Source organism: Natrix helvetica (assembly GCF_964273705.1).
Source record: "Natrix helvetica genome assembly, chromosome: 5".
NCBI classification, from domain to species: domain Eukaryota; kingdom Metazoa; phylum Chordata; class Lepidosauria; order Squamata; family Natricidae; genus Natrix; species Natrix helvetica.
In genome coordinates, this window is record NC_138551.1 from 153,641,132 (window position 1) to 153,662,069 (window position 20,938).

General features: G+C 50.0%; 1 protein-coding gene across 2 annotated transcripts in view; it reads right to left on the bottom strand.

Moving 5' to 3' along the window:
• Positions 1 to 3,754, bottom strand: part of AJAP1 (adherens junctions associated protein 1) — a 63,938-nt gene extending 60,184 nt beyond the window's left edge. Inside the window, exon 1 of one of the 2 annotated variants that reach the window (XM_081955021.1) lies at positions 3,622 to 3,754. The gene's annotated coding sequence lies outside the window, so the exon portion shown is untranslated. Of the gene's footprint in view, positions 28 to 3,621 lie in introns of those variants that run through there. The other variant, XM_081955020.1, reaches the window with a different exon arrangement.
• Between the last annotated feature and the right edge of the window lie 17,184 nt (positions 3,755 to 20,938).

Here is a 20,938-nt window from a genome sequence, read left to right on the forward strand (position 1 = left end):
CTCCGCTCGCTGGCTTGGCTTGGCAGCTGCGCCGCTGCAGCCCCGCCGATGGCTCTGGCTGGCTCCGACGCTGCCGACGCCGCGTGGCCCGGCCCCGCCTGACGTCACTCCCAGGAGCTGGGGGGGCATGAACCCCCTTATCTTCCCCCCCCCCCGTGGCCGTGGGGCGGAGGGAAGGCACGGGGGCACGCGGGGCGGTGGGAGAGCCTGAAGAAGGGGCACTCCAGGGCCCATCGGTATCAGCCAGGGGGCCAACGGATGACCAGGACAGCCTGAAGAAGGGGGACTCCAGGCTCCATCTGCCACAGCCAGGCGGCCACGATGCTAAGGGAATAGCCTGAAAGTGGTCTCCAAAGTCCATCGGAGGGGGGGGGGATCAAGTGACCAGCAGGATGCTGCGGTGGGGGCGGTGGGGGGGGGGACTCCAGGACCCACCTGCCCCAGCCAGGGGACCAGCAGAACACAGAGGAGGAGGTGCCCTGAAGAAGGTGGACTACAGATCCCACCTGCCCCTGCCAGCTGGCCAGCTGATGCCCTGAAGGAGGGGGAGGGGAGAGATTTAAAAGGGGGAGGGGGCAGAGAAGGATGGGCTTCTCTCAGACTCACCTGAAACTTCGCAACAGCCCCTTTGCTGGGCCAGACCGGGGTTTGTTTAAACTAGGGTTTGCCAATCAAGCCACGGCTAGTGGGCACAGCTACCAGCATAGGCGCTAACTGGCAGGTGGCATTGAATTAATGCTCCATTGATTTCGTGCCACGAAGGCCGCTGGGTCTGCCCAGGTCACGAGGATTAATTCTGCTCTTTGCAGCCACTAAAACTGATAATCCCCGGTGGGCGCTTGGAGGGCGCGGGGGATGATGGGTGGGGTGGTCCTCTGAAAGTACTGCCAGGTCAACAATACCAGGTCTTATGGAAGTTGCTGTGGGGGGAGGGGAGGTTGGGGGGGGGAGAAGGAGGGGAAAAGAGAAAGGGAAAAAGGTTTTTGGAAGGCAACTCTACACCCAGCACTTGTTAAGGGAGGGTTAAGCCATTTGGGTCATTTTCAGCTTTTTTCCAAACTTGGGCCCTTTACGATGGGTGGACTTCAACTCCCAGGATTCCCCAGGGAGGGAGGGAGGGAGGGAGGAAGACAGGGAGGGAAGAAAAAAAGAAGAGAAAGACAGAAGGAGGAAGGAAGGAATGGGGAGGGAGGAAGGAAGGAAGAAAAGAGAGAAAAAGGGAGGAAAGGAAAGAGGGAAGGGAGGATAGAAGGAAGACAGGGATAAAGGAAGAAGGAGAAAGAGAGGACAGAAGAAGGAAGGAAGGGGAAAGGGAGGATAGAAGGAAGACAGGGAAGAAGGAGAAAGGGAGGACAAGAAGGAAGGAAGGGGAAAGGGAGGACAAAAGGCAGGATGGAAGGGGAAGGATAATAGGAAAGGGATAAAGGAAGAAGGAGAAAGAGAGGAAGGAAGGAAGGAAAAAGAAAAGGGGGGAAGGAAGGAAGGGGAAAGGGAGGATAGAAGGAAGAGAGAGAATAAGAAAGAAGGAGAAAGAGAGAACAGAAGAAAGGAGGGAGGGAGGAAGATGGTTGAGGAATTCTTAAAGTTGGTCAAGTTGGACAATCGCTGCCCTTCCCCGTCCTTCCCAGTAGAATTGCAAGTCCAAAGTTCCCCAGATGTTGAGGGCTGCCATCTTGATTGGTCCCAGCAGAACCAAACCCCCCCCCATTCCTTTGGCCTTTGTTTTGGCCAGTGGGGCCGGAGGGAGCCGGAGAGAAGGGCCGAAGACATTCCAGGGAGGGAGGGAAGGAGGGAAGGAGGAGAAGAGGGAGAGAGAGAGAATTTGGAGGAGAAGTCCAGTGAAGGGGGGGCCTGCAAAGGAAGCGCAAGGCCCCCCTCAACTCCAGGCCTCCGGAAGGCTTTTTGGGAGGGGGAAAGCAGGGAAGGAGATGGGGGGGGGGAGTTGGGGATCTCCGCCTTGCCTCAGAGAGAAAGCTCCTCTCCTGCCTCTCCAAGCAGGCCCTAAATCATCCAGAGGGCAATAAATCCCCCCACTCTCTTTCTTGGACCACACACACACCCACACCCACACACACCCAGTGTCATTGCCAGCTTCCCTGTTTTTTTCCTGGGCCTTGAGAGGTTTCCCTCCCGGGAAAGTTCAGCCCTTCCTCCAACCCTCCTCCGCCTTCAGCCGGTCCCCTTTGTGGTTTTCTTATTGGGGGGGGGGATGGATATTGATCTTCTCTCCCTCCCTTTCTCCCTTTCCCCCTCCCTCCCTTCCTTTGATCTCTCTCTTTCTTTCCCTTCCTTCTTTCCTTCCTTTTTCCTCCCTTCTTTTCTTCTGTCCCTCCCTCCACTTTCTTTCTTCCTCTCTCTCCATCCACCTCTTTTACTTTCTTTCTTTCTCTTCCTTCCTTTCCTTCCTCCCACCCTCCACCCCTTTCTTTCTTTCTTCTTCCCTTCCTTTCTTTCTTCCTCTGTCCCTACCTCCATTTCTTTCTTTCTTTCTTTCTTCCTCCCTCTCTCCCTCCCCTTCTCCTTCCTTCCTTCTTTTGATCTCTCTCTATCTTTCTTTCCCTTCCTTCTTCCCTCCCTCCCTTTTTTCTTCTTCTGTCCCTCACTCCACTTCTTTCTTTCTTCCTCTGTCTCTCTATCCACCTCTTTTTCTTTCTTTCTTTCTTTCTCTTCCTTCCTCCCACCCTCCACCCCTTTCTTTCTTTCTTCCTTTCTTTCTTCCTCTGTCCCTACCTCAATTTCTTTCTTCCTCCCTCTCTCCCTCCCCTTCTTCCTTCCTTCCTTCCTTCCTTCGAAGTCTATTCACCTCCAAGTGACCAAGTTGGACAAACCATGGTTTGGACCAATAATCCACTTTTTGCACCTCCCTCCCTCTTCTCCTTCCTTCCTTCCTTTGATCTCTCTATATCTTTCTTTCCCTCCCTCCCTCCCTCCCTCCCTCCCTTTCTTCTTCTCCCTCCCTCCACCTGTTTCTTTCTTCTTCCTTTCCTTTCTTTCTTCCTCTGTCCCTACCTCAATTTCTTTCTTTCTTCCTCCTTCTCTCCCTCCCCTTCTCCTTCCTTCCTTCCTTCCTTCCTTCAAAGTCTATTCACCTCCAAGTGACCATTTCTTTCTTTCTTCCTCCCTCCCTCTTCGCCTTCCTTCCTTGCTTCCTTCCTTCTTTCCTTCCCTCCTGGCGAATTCTGGGAGTCGAAGTCTATTCACCTCCAAGTGACCAAGCTGGGCAAAGCATGGCTTGGACAATAACCCGCTTTCTGCAGCTCTCCTCCACATCCAGAGCTCTGCATTCAGAGAGGGGGAACATCCGTCCCTTTGGTGTGAGTTCCCCAAACGTGGCCGGATCCGCCCCCTTCTCATCCCATCAGCCCCTTTGAGGTCCAGAAGGCTGTGGGAACTCACATTGAGGGCTTACTCTTGGGTGGCACGATCTTGGCTTGCTTGGCTTAGAAACGAAGCCCCCGGCCAAAGGCCCAAGGCCCAAGGCCCTTCCAGGGCTGCCCTCCTTTCCTTCGTTCCTCCCCTCCCTGGCGAGGCGGAGAGGCTGCGGTGGTGTCGGAAGTGATGGCAAAATGAGTAACCTCACACCTCCCGGGAGCCGTGCGAAAGATTTAAATGTTGGCTTACCTCACTGGTCCCTATGAATCACCTCTTCTCTTCCCTCTCCTGGGTTGCAACTCCTGGCTAGGAATTGGGGAGGAGGGGGGGGGCTCCCGTGGCATCACACCCCCCGACCCTCCTGGACCCCCCTCAGCAAAGGAGGAGGCTTCCACAGGCCGGGACGACCTTCTAGCCAGCATCTGCACCACCGAGGTTCTTTACACCGGGTTTAAGGAAGAGGGGGAAAGATTCCTGCTTTCAAAAAATGCAGACAGGAGCCATGTTTTTACCCAGGTAGGAAAGGCAGAACATCAGAGGATCATTTCAAAGGGAAGAAATGTCCCCTTTCTCTCTCAACGACCGCACCGTTTTCTCTTGCCGGCAGTCCTCGACTTACGACCGTTCGCTGGGTGGCTGCTTAGCGTGATGAAAAAACAGTGATTGACGGCCAATTCTTGCAGCTGGGATGAGTCCTTGGAATGGAGGTCATCCTCTACTTACGACCGTTTAGTGACCATTTTGAGGTTACAACACCACTGAAAAAACAGGGTTCTTTTTCACATTTACGACCGTCACAGCACCCCCGCCATCACGGGATCAAAATTCAGGCGCTTTTGGCAACTGACTCGCATTTATGATGGTCGCATGACCCAGGGTGGGGTCACATGATTTCCTTTTGCGACCTTCTGAAAAGCCAATGGGGAAACCAGATTCGCTTAACGGCTGTAGGGATTCACTTAAGAACTTCAGCAAGAGAGGCCATAAAATAGGGTAAAATTCACTTAACAACTGCCTCACTTAGCAACAGATGTTTGGGGTCCATTGTGGCCATAAGTCGAGGACTACCTGCATTTCTTACGTCCAAAAAAAGCTAAAGTGGAAGGATTTATCTCTCTTTTTCTTTCATTATTCATCATCATATATATCTTTCTCCTTCTCTCTTTCTCTTTCTCTTTCTCTCTCCCTCTCTTTTCTCTCTCTCTTTTTCTCTTTCTCTCTCTTTTCTTTCTATATTCATCATCTCTATCATCTTTCTTTTTCTCTCTCTCTTTCTCTCTCTCTTTCTCGCTCTTTCTCTCTCTCTTTTCTTTCTCTCTCTCTCTTTTCTTTCTATATTCATCATCTCTCTCTATCATCTCTCTCTCTCTCTCTTCCTTCTCGTAGCCTCTGAGCGCATGCAAAATGCTTCTTGCTAACGTAATGCCCCCAACTCTAGGTCATCTCAGGACAAAATTCGGATATTCTCAAAGTCTCAAAGACCAAAACTTCCAGTCGTAAAGTTGCTAAACCCCGCCTGGCGTTATTTATAATTTCCAAAGATTGAAATCCCCCCCCCAACAATTCTCTCTCTTCCTTCCTGCCCTGAATGGGGCTCCCTTTTCCGGTCCATGGGGTTGCCACCCGCTCTCCCGCAGGAACCTTTTGTCCCGTGTCCCCCACCCCACCCCGTCTCTCTGCCCCCCCCCCCCCAGCTGAACGTGGGCGCTTGGGGAAGGCTGCCAATCCTAGTTTCACAACCCTTCCAGACATCCCCACCCCCCGTGGGCGGCAAGGACGGATGCTCGCCTGGAGACGGTTACTAAGGAACTGCTTAGGATGGCTGCTGCTATTGGGGGGGGGGGGGGGCACCAGGGTGGCCGGTCCCCTCAGGAGTCATTGCTACAGAAGGATTTCAAAATAGCAATGGGCTCGGCCAAAGTTTGCGCCTTCTCTTCCTCCCAGATCTTTCGTCCGCCTCCCAGTACCGAAATCGAGCCTCCCTGGACAAGAGCAGTCTACCTCACAATGGAGGCGAATCCCTTCTTTGGGCCGCGTCAGTTTTTTGCATGGTTAACGTTCACACGTTCACCATAAAGTCGCCTTGTAGGGAGGGGGAGAGTTTGAATAAGTGCAGGTAGTCCTCAAGTTACAACTGTGACCATCCGAAGTGACCACAGCACTGGGCAGCCCTTCGATCCAGGATGGAATAAAGGGGGGGTCTCCTGCTTGAGCAGGGGGTGGACTAGAGGACCTCCAAGGTCCCTTCCAGCCCTAGGATTGTAGGATTCTGAGATAGATAGATAGGTAGATAGATAGATGCATAGATACATAGATACATAGATAGATAGATGCATAGATAGATAGATAGATTAGAGAGAGAGAGAGAGAGAGAGAGAGAGAGAGAAATGAGAGAGAGAGAAATGAGAGTGGATCCTGTTATTCTGATCGTAGTTTTTAGAGCGAGCAGGCGGGACCCTTTCACGAAGAGGGATTCTGGATTCTGGAAAGCTTGTCAATTGCGGGACAATCGTGTTTTTTTCCAAACAGCTGCTTTTCCTGCACTTCGTTTGATGCGAATCCCACAACAAGTTTAATTAGCGAGGAAGGAAGCGGGTTCACTCTTCCGAAATAGCCCTTCGCGCTTCTGCCTGACCTGCTCTGACAGCCACGAACGGATGGGAAAGGGCCACAGCCCAAAGAAAGGGATTCGTAGAATGGAGAAGGAAGGCCGGGGCCGGAAGGGACCTCCAAGGTCTTCTAGTCCATCCCCCTGCTCAAGCAGGAGTCCCTGGATCATTCCGGACAAGTGGCTCTCCACTCTTGTCTCTTCTTGAAGACCTCCAGCAATGGAGCACCCATCCTTCCTTTCTCCCATCCTTCTTTCCTTCCTTCCTTCCTTCCATCCATCCATCCATTCTTCCTTCCTTCCTTCCATCCATCCATCCTTCCTTCCTTTCTCTCATTCTTCCTTCCTTCCTTTCTCCCATTCTTCCTTCTTTCCATCCATCCATCCTTCCTTTCTCCCATTCTCCCTTCCTTCCTTCCTTCCATCCATCCATCCATCCATTCTTCCTTTCTCCCATCCTTCCTTCCCTCCTTCCATCCATCCATCCTTTCTCCTATCCTTTCTTCCTTCCCTCCTTCTATCCATTCATCCTTCCTTTCTCCTATCCTTCCTTCTTTCCTTCCATCCATCCATCCTTCCTTTGTTCCTTCCATCCATCCTTCCTTCCTTTCTCCCATCCTTCCTTCCCTCCTTCCATCCATTCATCCTTCCTTTCTCCTATCCTTCCTTCCTTCCTTCCTTCCATCCATCCATCCTTCCATTCTTCCTTTCTCCCATCCTTCCTTCCCTCCTTCCATCCATCCTTCCTTTCTCCCATCCTTTCTTCCTTCCCTCCTTCTATCCATTCATCCTTCCTTTCTCCTATCCTTCCTTCTTTCCTTCCATCCATCCATCCTTCCTTTGTTCCTTCCATCCATCCTTCCTTCCTTTCTCCCATCCTTCCTTCCCTCCTTCCATCCATCCATCCTTCCTTTCTCCCATTCTCCCTTCCTTCCTTCCATCCATCCATCCTTCCATTCTTCCTTTCTCCCATCCTTCCTTCCCTCCTTCCATCCATCCTTCCTTTCTCCCATCCTTTCTTCCTTCCCTCCTTCTATCCATTCATCCTTCCTTTCTCCTATCCTTCCTTCTTTCCTTCCTTCCATCCATCCATCCATCCTTCCTTTGTTCCTTCCATCCATCCTTCCTTCCTTTCTCCCATCCTTCCCTCCTTCCCTCCTTCCATCCATTCAACCTTCCTTTCTCCTATCCTTCCTTCTTTCCTTCTTTCCTTCCATCCATCCATCCTTCCTTCCTTCGTTCCTTCCATCCTTCCTTCCTTCCTTTCTCCCATCCTTCCTTCTTTCCTTTCTTCCGTACTTGGGTGCCACAGAGAGATGGCTCACAGCCGGAAGCCTGGCTATCAGCTGGGGATCTGCAGGGGGGAGGAGGGAATTCGGGGACAGCTGAACCTGCTGCGAAAGGCTATCTGATCTCTAAAGAGCCTCTTGAACTGCTGTCCGTCAAGTGTCAAAGTCGGAGTTTGGGCGCTTCCCTTAAAGGGCCTTCAACTCCAGTCTGTCAGAAAAGATAAGTCCCCCTCGGCCTATTTATTTTGTTGGATTCTTTCTTTCTTTCCTTCTCTTTCTTCCTTCCATTCTTTTTCCCTCACTTTCCTTTTCCCCCTCTTCTTCTATCCCTTCCTTCCTCTCTTTTCTTTCCTTCCTTCCTTCCTCCCCCCTCACTTTCCTTCCCTCCTTTCCCCTCTCTTCTTCTATCCGTTCCTTCCTCTCTCCCTCCCATTTCCGTCCCTCCTTCCTTCCTTCCCTTCCTTCCTGGAAGTCTTTAAGAAGATGTTGGATAACCATTTGTCTGAAGTGGTGTAGGGTTTCCTGCCTGAGCAGGGGGTTGGACTAGAAGACCTCCAAGGTCCCTTCCAGCTCTGTTATTCTATTCCATTCCATTCTATTCTATTACTAATTCATATTCTATTCTATTCTATTTCCCTTCTCTCCTCTACTCTATTCTACTCTACTCTACTATTCTATTCTATTCTTCCCCCCTCTAATTCAAGAGGCCTTTTCTTTTTTTAAGACTAGAGCTAAAAATGCCAATATCATCCAGAACTCTCCTTCTCCCAGGGCTAAAATTGTCCTTTCCGAGACGAAACAGAAAATCAAAGAATTCAGGAACATTCCCGTCGCTATCAGGCCCAAAATGCCTCGGGGTCCTTCCGCTGAGCAATTGGAGGGGAACAAAATCAAACAATGCACAGAGGTCCATTCATAAATGAAGGCTGGAAATTTTCTGGATTTAGAACATAGAATCACAGAGCTGGGAGGGAACTCAGAGGTCATCTAGTCCAAACCCCTGCTCAAGAAGGACACCTCCTGCCATTTCGGGCAAGCCTCTTATGAATTCAAACCTTTTCCTCCTGGCATTAAATCTGGTTAATGAAATTCCCTGTGATTCTTCCTTACTCAGATATGCCAGAGATAGATAGGGTCTCCTACTTGAGCAGGGCGGATGGACTAGATGACCTCCAAGGTCCCTTCCAACCCTGTTATTCTATGTCCGGTGTTCTAACTGGCTCCATGGGGCCCCTACGTGAGGGACAGAGCAGCATGAGGGGGCCTGGGAGATTTTATTCCTAATTTTCCACTGGGAATGGTCGAAAGGTCTCCTGTTTGAGCAGGGGGTTGGTCTAGATGACCTCCAAAGTCGATTCCATCACCAAATTCAAACTTGGATGGAAAAACTTGCCAGACCAACTTTCAAACTCCACATTAGCCAGGATAATGGATGGCTCCTAATTAGCCATTTATCCCTTCTCTCTCCCCTCGTTAGGTCAGAGGGAAATTACAGGAAGGGGCTTTTTAAAAATATTTAATTCTAAATTGCATGCGCTAATTCCTCCCTACGCCAATTCATTTGAACTCATTCGAACCTCTTGTAAAGTACCAGGACTGTAATTTTGATTCCACGCCCGACTAGATCCGCTGACTTGCTTAACAAACCCCCGTTGACATTCCGCTCTCACTTGCGGTCGTAAGTTGAGGACTTTTTTTGCTAATGTCAAAAACACCTCGAGGTTCAGCTTGAAAATAACGTGACTTTCGCTTGTTGGAAGCTGGGCACCGAAGGGGAAATCAAAGCTGCCAGGAACAGCTGAGGATCCAGAAGGACTGGGCCCAGTCTAACAAAATGAAAGTCAAGGGTGAGACATTTAGGCAAGAAAATGCACAGGTAGGGTATAGGTCAGTGGTCAACAACTGGTGGTCTGTGGACCATTGGTGGTCCATGAGAAAATTTTGGTTGTTCGTAGAAAAATTATTTGCATTTTTTATATTGCACTCAATCAGGGGTCCTTAAACTGCGGCCCCCGGGATGGATACGTGCAATGAAGGCTTGTGTTGCTGCAGAGAGTCTCCCCCTTCGGGGTCTTTTTGTGGGAATCGAAGGGGGGGCAGAAATTCCAACTTGGGGTCGGCTTCGGCCTCCTGGTGGGGGGCTTTGGGTGAAGGCTGGAGGGGCAAAAAGCCGGAGGGCCTCGTTCCAGTGGGACGGCATCATGGCCTGGAACTGGCTGACCATCTCAGCCCCCTGAGCCTCCAGGCACCGGCACCTGGCCTCGCCCTCCCGCAGGTCTTCCATCTGCTTGGAAAGCCTATGCTCCTAGTCCTCAGTGAGGTGCTTCTGCTGAGCCTCCTTCTCGGCCAGATCCAATTTGAGCTGAGTTGTTTTGCAACTCTTTCTCCTGGGGGCTGCTTAGCTCCAGCAACTGCTTCCTGTTGGGGCCCAAAGGAGCCCGGGCAGGCAGGTGGGGAGTGGCAAGTAGAGGCTGGCAAGGCGCCCCTTGACGTGAGTGACATCGAGTTGGCCACACCCTCCCAGTCACATGACCACCTAGCCACGCCCACCCAGCCCATCATTAGGAAGATCCTATTAGTGGTCCGTGGGATTTAAAATTAGGAATTCAGGGGTCCCTGAGGACTGAAAGGTTGGTGACCCCTGGCATAGGTGGTACCTTGCTCAATAGTAGTAACTGTGAGAGGGATCTTGGAGTCTTAGTGGACGATCCCTTAAATATGAGCCAGCCATGTGCTACAGCAGCGAAGAAGGCCAATGCCACCCTAGGCTGCATTAACAGAGGGATAATAGTATCAAGATCACAGGTATTGTAAGTACCACTTTAATGAGGCCTTGGGAAGGCCACACTTGGAAGGTTGCATCCAGTTTTGTTCGCCACGATACGAAACAGATGTTGAGACTCTGGAAAGAGTGCATACAAGAGCAACCAAGAGGACGAGGGGACCGGAGGATAAAATGTCATGTAAAGAAGGACAAGGAGGACATGATAGCATCTTCCAGTATTTGAGGGGATGCCCCCAAAAGTCCACGATTCTCCAAGGCACCCGAGGGTTGAACAAGAAGCAATGGATGGAAACTAATCAAGGAGAGAAGCAACTTAGAACTGAGGAGAAACTTCCTGACAGTTAGAACAATGAATCAGTGGAACAGAAGTTGCCTCCAGAAGTTGTGAAAGTTCCAACACTGGAAGTCTTTAAGAAGATGCTGGATAGCCATTTGTCTGAAACGGTATAGGGTTTCCTGCCTAGGCAGGGGGTTGGACTAGAAGACCTCCAAGGTCCCTTCCAACTCTATTATACTGTATTCTGTATTCTGAGATCCATCCTCAAAATAAGGAGGAATTTCCTAGACGTGAGAACAGTTACCAATTAATTAACAATTAATCAGTGGAATGGCTTATCTCTAGACGTTATGGGTGCTCCATCACTGGGGGTTTTTAAGAAGAGACTGGACAGACATTTGAGCAGGGGGGGGTTGGACTACAAGACCTCTGAGGTCCCCTCCAACTCCGTCATTCTCTTCTGTCATTTCAGCTTTTTAAAGGAAAGCAAGTGAACCAATGTGGCTTGCTATGGTCTTCCTGCCTGCTGCAGAGAATGGGACCGGTGGGGGGGGGCGAGGGCGATATGTGGGGGGGGGGGGAAGGTGGCAATCTTAATTTAGCAACAAAAATCTGGCTGCACACAAAGGAATTCAAATCGAGGCTTCTCCAAGCTAAGCAGTTTGGGCTCCGTTGCTTAGCAGCCGCAAGGACACACGGTCTAAAGTTAGTTCGGGCGAAGGAGCACGCTGGTGTTTCGCTCCTTAATCAGAGGCCGCGATTTAAAAAAACAACACACACACACACACACACACACACACACACACACACAGATGCACACGGCTGTTGTCAAGCTTCCGCACGGGGCTTGTGAGCCAGCTGCAAAGTTTGCAGGCGTGGAAAGTCACCGGAAGGTTTAGAACTCAGCGCTCTGCTTCTCAGTCAAGAGAACATCTGGAGGGAGGGAGAAAGGAGGGGCTTTGAGGCTGTGCGGGGGGGGGGGTTGCTTTATGACTTTTCTTGCCATGTGCTTAAATCTTCCCTTCCCTCCCCTTCCTCCTTCCCTTCCCTTCCCTTCTTCTCTATTCCCTTCCCTTCTTTTCCTTTCCTTCCCTTTCCTTCTTTCCTTTCCTCTTTCCATCCCTTCCCTTCCTTCTCCTTTATTTATCCTCCTTCCCTTCCCTTCTTCCTTTCCTTCCCTTCCCTTCCCTTCCCTTTCCTTCTTTCCTTTCCTTTCATCTTTCCATCCCTTCCCTTCCTTCTCTTTTATTTATCCTCCTTCCCTTCTTCCTTTCCTCTTTCCATCCCTTCCCTTCCTTCTCTTTTATTTCTCCTCCTTCCCTTCCTCCCCTTCCCTCTTCCTCCTTCCCTTCCTTCTCTTTCTTTCTTTCCATCTTCCTCTCTAACCCATCAGGGTGGTTTTCAGCTTCCTTCCTGGCGTCTCCCACGCCTGCTCCCTCGCCCGATTCCGTATGATCTGCGTGTCTCCAAAGTCTTTGTCGGCCTCTTCATCTGACTCCATAAAAATGCGGCCCATTGTTATTCCCAGGCGGGAGCCGAAGGAAGGACAGGAAGACGGCACAAATACCTGATCGGAATAATTCTTTCTCCAGCCAAGAGAGGAAACTGGGCCAGCTCTCTTGGTCGCTCTGGGTGCCTTTTCTTCCTTCTTGTTGTGACTGGGACTCTTGTCGGATTGCAAAGGGACACAACGTCTTACAATCCCCTGCAAGGTTGAAGGTAAAACGTTTCTCTTTGCTGACATGGCAGGGCAAGGGAGACTTCAGCTGGGATTAGAACCCAGGACGTGGAAGGAGAGGGTTGGAAGGGACCGCGGAGGTCTTCTAGCCCAACCCCCTGCCCGAGCAGGAGACCCTGTTGCATTCTGGGTAACATGGTTGTCCAATTATTTCTTAAAACGATTTGAGTACCCACAACTTCTGGAGGCAAGCTGTTCCATTGGCTAATTGATCTGGGACTGCAAAATAACAGAATCGGAAGGGACCTTGGAGGTCTTCTAGCCCAACCTCTTGCTCGAGACAGGAGATGTTATACCATCCCAGTCAAAAGGTTGTCCAGTCTCTTCTTGAAGACCTCCAGAGATGGAGACAACTTCTCTTCCACTGGAGAATTGTTCTCACTGTTCTCAGGAAATTCCTCCTTAGTTCCAGGTTGCTTCTCTCCTGGATTAGTTTCCCCCCGTTGCTTCTCGTCCTGCCTTCAGGGGCTTTGGGGAACAGGTGGAGCCCCTTCTTCTTTGGGGAAGCCCCTCAAATATTGGAAGGCTGCTATCATGTCGCCCCTAGTCCTTCTCCTCCTTAGACTACTAGACATTCCTAGTTCCCATTTGATGGTTTCGCCTCCGCATCTCCTACCATCTTTTTCAGAATAACAGAGTTGGAAAGGGACCTTGGAGGTCTTCTAGTCCAGCCCCCTGCTCAAGCAAAGAGACCATCTAAACCATAAGGTTGTCCAATCTCTTCCTGAAGACCTCCAGTGATGGACTTTCCCCCCCCCCCCCCCAAAGCTCTGGAGGCCAGTCGTCCCGCGTCCTTCTCACAGATGCCCGGGGACGATGGGGCCAGAGGGAAGCAGGAGTCACATCCGTGTTGCTCATTTAACAACGGCAAAATTATTCCCTCCACACAAACATGGCCACAAAAGTCACCAAATTTGGGGGGGGGGGAAAGAAACTCACTTAACAACCGTCTCGCTTAGCAAACAGACATGTTGGGTTCCATTGTGGTCGTAGGTAGAGGACTGCCTGCAGAAGGAGAACCCCCCACCCCCACCCCAGACCTTATGCAGAGAAAAAGCAATGTATAATGTTAAGAAGAAAACCCCCTGCCTGAGATGTCTTGGGCAGTCTTGAAATTAAAGGCAGTTGGGTGTCTGGGGAGATTGGTGACCTTCTGCTTGGCAAGCCCCCCTCCCCCCCCCCGATGGATGAATGGGGGGGCTGGCAGCCAGAAGACAAAGGGGGGGCTGCCAGGATTGTGTTTGTGTTATTTTAACACAAGCGCAGGCCCTCCGAGTCCACCGGGAGGGCCTACGAAAGAGCCGGAGTCTGATATGGGGCCATCCGTTGGGTCTCCTCCAATCCAGCGCATGAGATCCAAGCACATGCAACAGGAAAGGCCTGGGGTGGAGTCCCTGGAGTCTCCTTCCAAGGTCAGGCCCTGCAACCGTCTCTGCTAGGAATAACCACAAGCTTAAAGGTAAAGGTTCTCCTCGCACATATGTGCCAGTCGTTCCCGACTCTAAGGGGTGGTGTTCAAGCCGAAGAGCCAGCGCTGTCCGAAGACGTCTCCGTGGTCACGTGGCCGGCATGACTCAATGCTGAAGGTGCACGGAACGCCGTTCCCTTCCCACCAAAGGTGGTCCCTATTTTTCTACTTGCATTTCTTGCTTGCTTTCGAATAGGTTGGCAGAAGCTGGGACAAGTAACGGGGGCTCACTCCGTTATGCAGTGCTAGGGATTCGAACTGCTGAGCTGCCGACCTTTCTGATCGACAAGCTCAGCGTCTTAGCCACTGAGCCACCGTGTCCCTTGCCACAAGCTTAGAAAGACAGAATTGTAGAATCATCGGGTTGGAAGGGACCTTGGAGGTCTTCTAGTCCAACCCCCTGCTCGAGCAGGAGACCTTCTTCCATTCTGGTCCAATGGCTGTCCAATCTCTTATTAAAGCCTCCTGTGATGGAGCACTCACAACTTCTGGTGGCCAGAGGTTCCCCTGGTTCATTATTCTCCCTCTCAGGAAATTTCTCCTTAGTTCTAGGTAAGCTTGGATAAGCTTCCGTCCGTTGCTTCTTGTCCCTAGTGAGGTCGTAGGTTGAGGACTAGCTGTAAATCGTTACCAAGTGGCCCTTTAACGGCAATCTTATCTTCCCTTGTCATTCAGGAACGGACAATGTGCTAAGAACTAAGAAACAAACCCTGGTTTAGCTGTTTGCAGGGAGACACCGCTGCTGCCTATTAAATTTCGTTTTCAGTCACCTGGTTATCACTTTTATTGTGAGTAACCTATTTGTATGCAATCATCTTTTATCATTTTCATTTTTATTCTCGGCTCAGCTTCCACCGGATCGTATTTTATCCTATTTTATTGCTTTGGGAATAGCAGCTTCTGCTATATTTTAATCCATCACCAGGCCGGGTATTGATATCAATACGAGCCGTAACTTGCTCTTGTAGCTTCTCAAAGACGTTTGCTTGTACGATAAACATAATGTTTTAGTTACCCTTGCTCAAGAGCTGGTATAAACGGATTATTGGGTCGTAGACGCCGCTTTTAAAACGGGATGCTCGGCTGGGCTCTGCACCAAGATAGCCTAAAATTGGGATTTGAAGTTGGCCAGTTGAGCTTCCTTGGGCAGACTTAAAGCAAAAAAAAAAAGGATTTTAATTGAAGATTCCCCCCCCCCCCTTATCTAGAGATACCATAAACATACCTTGGTCTTTATCCATGCTGTAATCTTCACTCGTGGTGACACTTTTTTGCTGTTGGACAAATGCAGGAGAACCAGTGAGAATAAGTCCTAGAAAGGGCGCAGAGAAGAGCAACCAAGAGGATTAGGGGACCGAAGGCTAAAACATACAATACAATACAATAGTAGAGTTGGAAGGGACCTTGGAGGTCTTCTAGTCCAACCCCCTGCCTAGGCAGGAAACCCTCTACCGTTCCAGACAAATGGCTATCCAGCATCTTCTTAAAGACTTCCAGTGTTGGGGCATTCACAACTTCTGGAGGCAATTTCTGTTCCACTGATTAATTGTTCTAACTGTCAGGAAATTCCTCCTCAGTTCTAAGTTGCTTCTCTCCTTGGTTAGTTTCCACCCATTGCTTCTTGTTCTGCCCTCAGGTGCCTTGGAGAATAGTTTGACTCCCTCTTCTTTGTGGCAACCCCTGAGATATTGGAAGACTGCTATACAAGGAACAGTTGCAGGAATTGGCTAGTCTAATGAAAAGAAGGACTAGGGGTAATATGATAGCATCTTCCAGTATTTGAGGGGCTGCCCCGAAGAAGAAGGGGGTCAACCTCTTCTCCAACACACCAGAAGGCAGGACAAGAAGCAACAGATGGAAACTCCTCAAGGAGAGATGCAGCCTAGAATGAAGGAGGTATTTCTTGATAATGAGAACAATTAATCAATGGAACAGAAGTTGTGGGTGATTCATTGCTAGAGGTTTTCAAGAAGAGATCGAACAGAGACTGGGATGGTATAGATCTCCTGCCTGATCACGGGGCTGGACTAGAGGACCTCCGAGGTCCCTTCCAACTCTGTTATATATGCTCATCATTCAGCTTTACACTCCCCCACCAACGACAATCATTTTCTCAGCCTCCATCGTTTGCAAAAGGAAATCTCCAAGGGTCACTTCACATTTGCATCCAGCCAGCCTCCGCCGGCCAGATTTCAATTCTGGAGTAAAAAATAATAAAATAAAACCGAACCGAAGGAGGGGGCGTGGTGGGGGCAAGGGGCGGGCAGTTCTAATTTTAGGATGCCCAATTTGGCCCAAAATAGCATCTCTCCAACCGGGGCTAAATTTGAAGGCTGCCCAGATTGTGCTGAGGCAGCTTTTCAACGTCTGCGGGCGAGGGAAGGAGGGAAAGGGAAGAAAAGGGGGGAAGGTGTCAGAGCCAAGAGAAATGAGAGAGAGAGAGAGAAGAAAGACTTTGCCAGAGGACACGAACAGCTGTGAAATATCGCCCAGCATTTCCGGGGCCCTTAAATATACTTCTGATCATGGACGGTAAATTGTGGGGCTGTTCCCATTCATAACGGAAGGGACGACGCAGCGGCTGGTGTGTGTTTCCCTCTTTTTTCTGCTCCAAGCAAATTCCGTTCGTGTCTGGAAACTGATATTTTCTTCTCACGGCTCATGAAATGTAGGTTTGGCAGCTGCTGTTTTTAAATGGGGTTTCCCACCCACCGCTTTGGCGATTGGTACAGACAGGGCTCGACTTACAACCGTCCGTTTAGTGACCATTCAGAGTTACGACGGTGCTGAAAACAGGACCGTTTTTCCCACTGTTGCTACATGACCTGGTCGAAATTCAAATGCTTCGCGACGGATTCATATTTATGATGGTCGCAGGGACCTACTGACGAATAAACTCCATGCGGCAGCCAGATTCGCTTAGCGGCGGTTACTGACGTAACAACGGCAGCGATTCACTTAACAGCCGTGGTCGTAAAGTGGGACAAAGCTCACTTAGCAACTGTCTCACTTAGTAACAGGAAGTAACAGGACTCCTGCCACCAGGGTCCCTTCTGACTCTGTTACTCTTTTATTCTGCATGGAAGGGTTTCCTGCTTGGACAGGGGGTTGGACTAGAAGACCTCCAGGGTCCCTTCTGACTCTGTTACTCTTTTATTCTGCGTGGAAGGGTTTCCTGCACGGACAGGGGGTTGGACTAGAAGACCTCCAGGGTCCCTTCTGACTCTGCTATTCTGTTACTCTGTTATTTTGTCATAGTCTCGGCTCCATCTTTATTTTTTTTTAAAAAGAACCCACAATCTAAACATTTGCATTGCTTTCCTGCTCTTCGTAGCTTTGGGGGAAACGTGGAGGAGGGTTGCGCTGGGAGACCGAAAGGCCCAGGGGATCCTGACTTGGTTCCTTTTGCCAGAGCTTCTCTCTCCTTCTGCAAATAAAGCAGGACATAAATAAACAGAGGAGGGGAAGAGAAAGACAGGAGATGCTAGGTGCCCCTCCCCCAGGTGTGGAAAGATGTATGGATATTATTATACACAATCCCTGCTTAACAGTGGAGCGGCTTGGAGCACAGGGGAGAAAATACTGCAACAGAGAGAGAGAGAGAGAGAGAGAGAGAGAGAGAGAGAGAGAGAGAGAGAGAGAGAGACAACACTTCATCACACGTGTCTCCCAGATCAATCGACCGATCGCAAAGATACAACTCCCGGATCAATGGCCCAGAGGACTCTCTCTCTCCAAGGCAAGTAGGAGCTAAGCTGGTGTCAGCTCAATTTTTATCCGTTCCTCCAAATATAAAATAGAGAAATAGACTGTGGGGGGGGGGGCAGGAATGAGGATCGCGGGAAAATGAGGAAGGAGAAAGGGAGACGGGGAAGAAGGGGAAGAGGAAAAAGCACAGGGTCATTCATGGTTGATAAATAATTTAGAATTATTGGTGAAATTTAGAGGCCACCAAGAGTTACCTTGAAGTAAGTTTGACAGCTTGTGCACTAAGGAAGGAAAGAAGGAAAGAAAGAAAGAAAGAAAGAAGAGAGAGAGAGAGAGAGAGAGAGAGAGAGAGAGAGAGAGAGAGGTGGATGGACAGACAGAGGGAGGAAGAAAGATGGATGGATGGATGGAAGGAAGGATGGAAGGAAGCAAGCAAGCAAGCAAAGAAAGAGAGAAACGAGGAGTAAGAGAGAAGGAAGGAAGGAAAGATGGGTGGATGGATGGATGGATAGAAGGAAGGAAGGAAGGAAGGAAGGAAGGAAGGAAGGAAGGAAGGAAGGAAGGAAGGAAGGAAACTGACTTTCAATTCTCTTTGGTGCAGTAGAATAAGGAAATAAACTTACAACTCCAACTTTTAATTTTGATACGATCCTATCTACTAGCCATTTCTATAACTACAAACCTTTCTAATCAGCAAAACCCCAAAAGTTTCATTCCCCCCCCCCACCTCAAGCACAAAGTCCAGGAATGGTTTCCAAGTAGAATCAAAATGAACCGTATTCTTTTCTTTAATCCGAGCAGCCAATTCATCACCTCTGCGAAGTCCATCCACTTTGGAAAGAAACGAAACTGGGATTGTAACGTTACACAAAGAACAAACAATAGTTGCCCTCAGCAAAACAGGCTAACGTTCCCAAAGAATCTCATTCATCGGACGACAACAAAACCCAGGGGAACCCTACTGACAAACTGCAGGGAATACTCGACTTACGGCCACAATTGGGACTGGGACCTTCCATGGCTAAGCAAGGCAGCCACTAAACGAGTCCTGCCTGATATTTGTGATCGTTTTTCCCACGGTTGTTAAGCTTCCGCCACTTGCAACCAGCATTCATTTACGGCCAAGTGTTTAAAGTTTGACCCCGTGACCCAGCGGTCGTAAGTGTGAAAAATGGTCCTAACTTAGTCACTCTTTTCCGTGTCATTGTAACTTTGAACGGTCACTAAACGAGGCGTTATAAGTTGAGGGCTGCATGTATGAGATTTGCCTGATCATTTTTGCAGAGACGACCGGGGGGGGGGGGGGGAGGGAGAAATACAACCCCCAAAACAACAACCACATTGCATTAAATGTCCCCCCCCACACACTCAAAAACCCACTGGCAGCCCCCACTTTTCCCCCCGAAGGGACTCAATGCACCCCATTAATTTCCCCCAACGCGAGCTTGCACAGGGCCTCGTGTGCCTTCGCAACAACAGCCGAAGTGAAAAACTAAGGGGCTTGGTGTGTGTGTGTGTGTGTGTGTGTTTGCAAAGCTCAGAGTCCTTTAAGAATTAATGAGCTCTGCCTGTTGAAAAAAACATGCCTTTCCTTGCCTGGCTGCAGGCTCTTTGCTTCTGATCAAGCTTTGATTTCCCTGCCTGCATGTTCTTAAACTTCGCTTTATTGCACAACACAAACTCCCTTGGGTGTGTTCCCATTTGGATGGCAGGAGCTCACTCTTAACTCATAGTTAGTCCTTGGATGGGAGATCACAGGAAATCCCTCCTCCCCCCCCCTCTCTTCCTCCTTCCTCCTTCTCCTCTACCTCCTCCTTCCCATTCTCCCCCATTCCTTCTCCTTCCCCTCCTCCTCTTCTCTGTCTCTCCTCCTCTACCTTCTCCTCCTCCTTCCTCCTTCTCTTTCCTATTCGGCCCCATTCCTTCTCCTTCTTTCCTTTCAAACAAGTGAGAAAGAAATAAGAATGAATGAATGAATGAATGAATGAATGAAGAAAGAAAGAAAGAAAGGAATGGAGGGAAGGAGAAAGGAAGCAAAGAAGGAAGGGAAAGAAGGGAGGGGGGAGAGAGTAGAGGGAGGGAGAGGGGAAAGGTAGAATAGAAGGAAGAGTGAGGGAAGAAAGAAGGAAGGAGAAAGAGGACAGAAAGGGGAAGGAAGAAAGGGGAAAGGGAGGATAGAAAGAAGACAGGGAGGGAAGTAGGTAGGAAGGAAGGAGAAAGGAGAGAAAGGGGAAGAAAGGAAGAAAGGGGAAAGGGGGAAAGGGAGGATAGAAGGAACAGGGATGGAAGAAGGAAGGAAGGAGAAAGAGGACAGAAAGGGGAAGAAGGAAGGAAAGAAGGGGAAAGGGGGGATAGAAGGAAGACAGGGAGGGAAGAAGGAAGGAAGGAGAAAGAGGACAGAAAGGGGAAGGAAAGGAGGGAGGGAGGGAGGGAGGACACCACATCCAGGTTTCAAACGAGAGCCCCTCCGGGTGGTTTTCGAGGCTTCCAAAGTCCGGGGGGGGGGGAGCTCCTGGCATCTCCCTCCTTAGGCTGAGAACCTGCAGCCGCTCTCTGCAGGGGGAAATGGGGGTGGGGGTGGGGTGGGGGTGGGCTCAGCATCTGCCTTGCCGTTTCTCCAAGATGTCCACCTCCTGCGAGGCCCATTTGGCCGGTTGGAGAAGCCGAAGGAGAAGCGACTGTTGTGAATTTATTTCAGAGGAGAAGAAAATCCTGGACATAAAAAGTTTCTCCTGAGTGCCATTAAGTGCCGTTATTTCTTTCTGAGATGGCCGGGGGTTGAGTCTTCTTCCCTTCCCTTATTTCTTCCTTCTGTTCATCCTTGGCCATCTTGCTCGCTCGCTCGCTTCCCCCGCTTCCCCCGCATCCGCCCAATGCCCGGGGACTCCTCCTGAGGCCCTGGCTCTCCTGGGTGGGGCCTCCGACGGGTGGAACGGCAGGGGGCTTTGGGACCCCAATTAGCTACTCCCTTCCGACTCTCCAGGAAAGAAGAAGCTCTTCCAAGGACCATCTGAGTTAGACTGGTCAGAGCAAGAGTCATTCTTAATTAGGTTGAAGGGAGACGCCCTGCGAGAGAGAGAGAGAGAGAGAGAGAGAGAGAGAGAGAGAGAGAGGGAGGGAGGGAGGGAGAGAGGGAGGGAGGGGAGAGACAGAGGGAAAGAGAAGGAGGGGGAGGGATGGTTGGTTGGTTGGTTGGTTGGTTGGATGGATGGATGGATGGATGGATGGATGGATAGAGAGAGACGAGAGATGAGACAAGAGATAAGAGAGAGGGAAGGAAATGGATGGATGGATGGGCAGATGGATGGAGAGAGAGAGAGAGAGAGATGATGAATGATGGATGATTGGTGGATGATGGATGATAGATAGATAGATAGATAGATAGATAGATAGATAGATAGATAGATAGATGATGGATGGATGATGGATGGATATATATATAGAGAGAGATGGATGGATGATGGATGATGGATGATGGATGGAGAGAGAGAGAGAGAGAGAGAGAGAGAGAGAGAGATGGATGGATAGATGATGGATGGATGGATGGATGATGGATAGAGATGGATGGATGGATGGATGGATGGATGGATGGATGGAAACAACACTGTCAGTGCTTGAATGGTTTATTTAGAGCCAACAGTCAGCTGGTGGTTTAAAAAGCTGCATTGAGGAACATCTCAAGAACATCCCAAG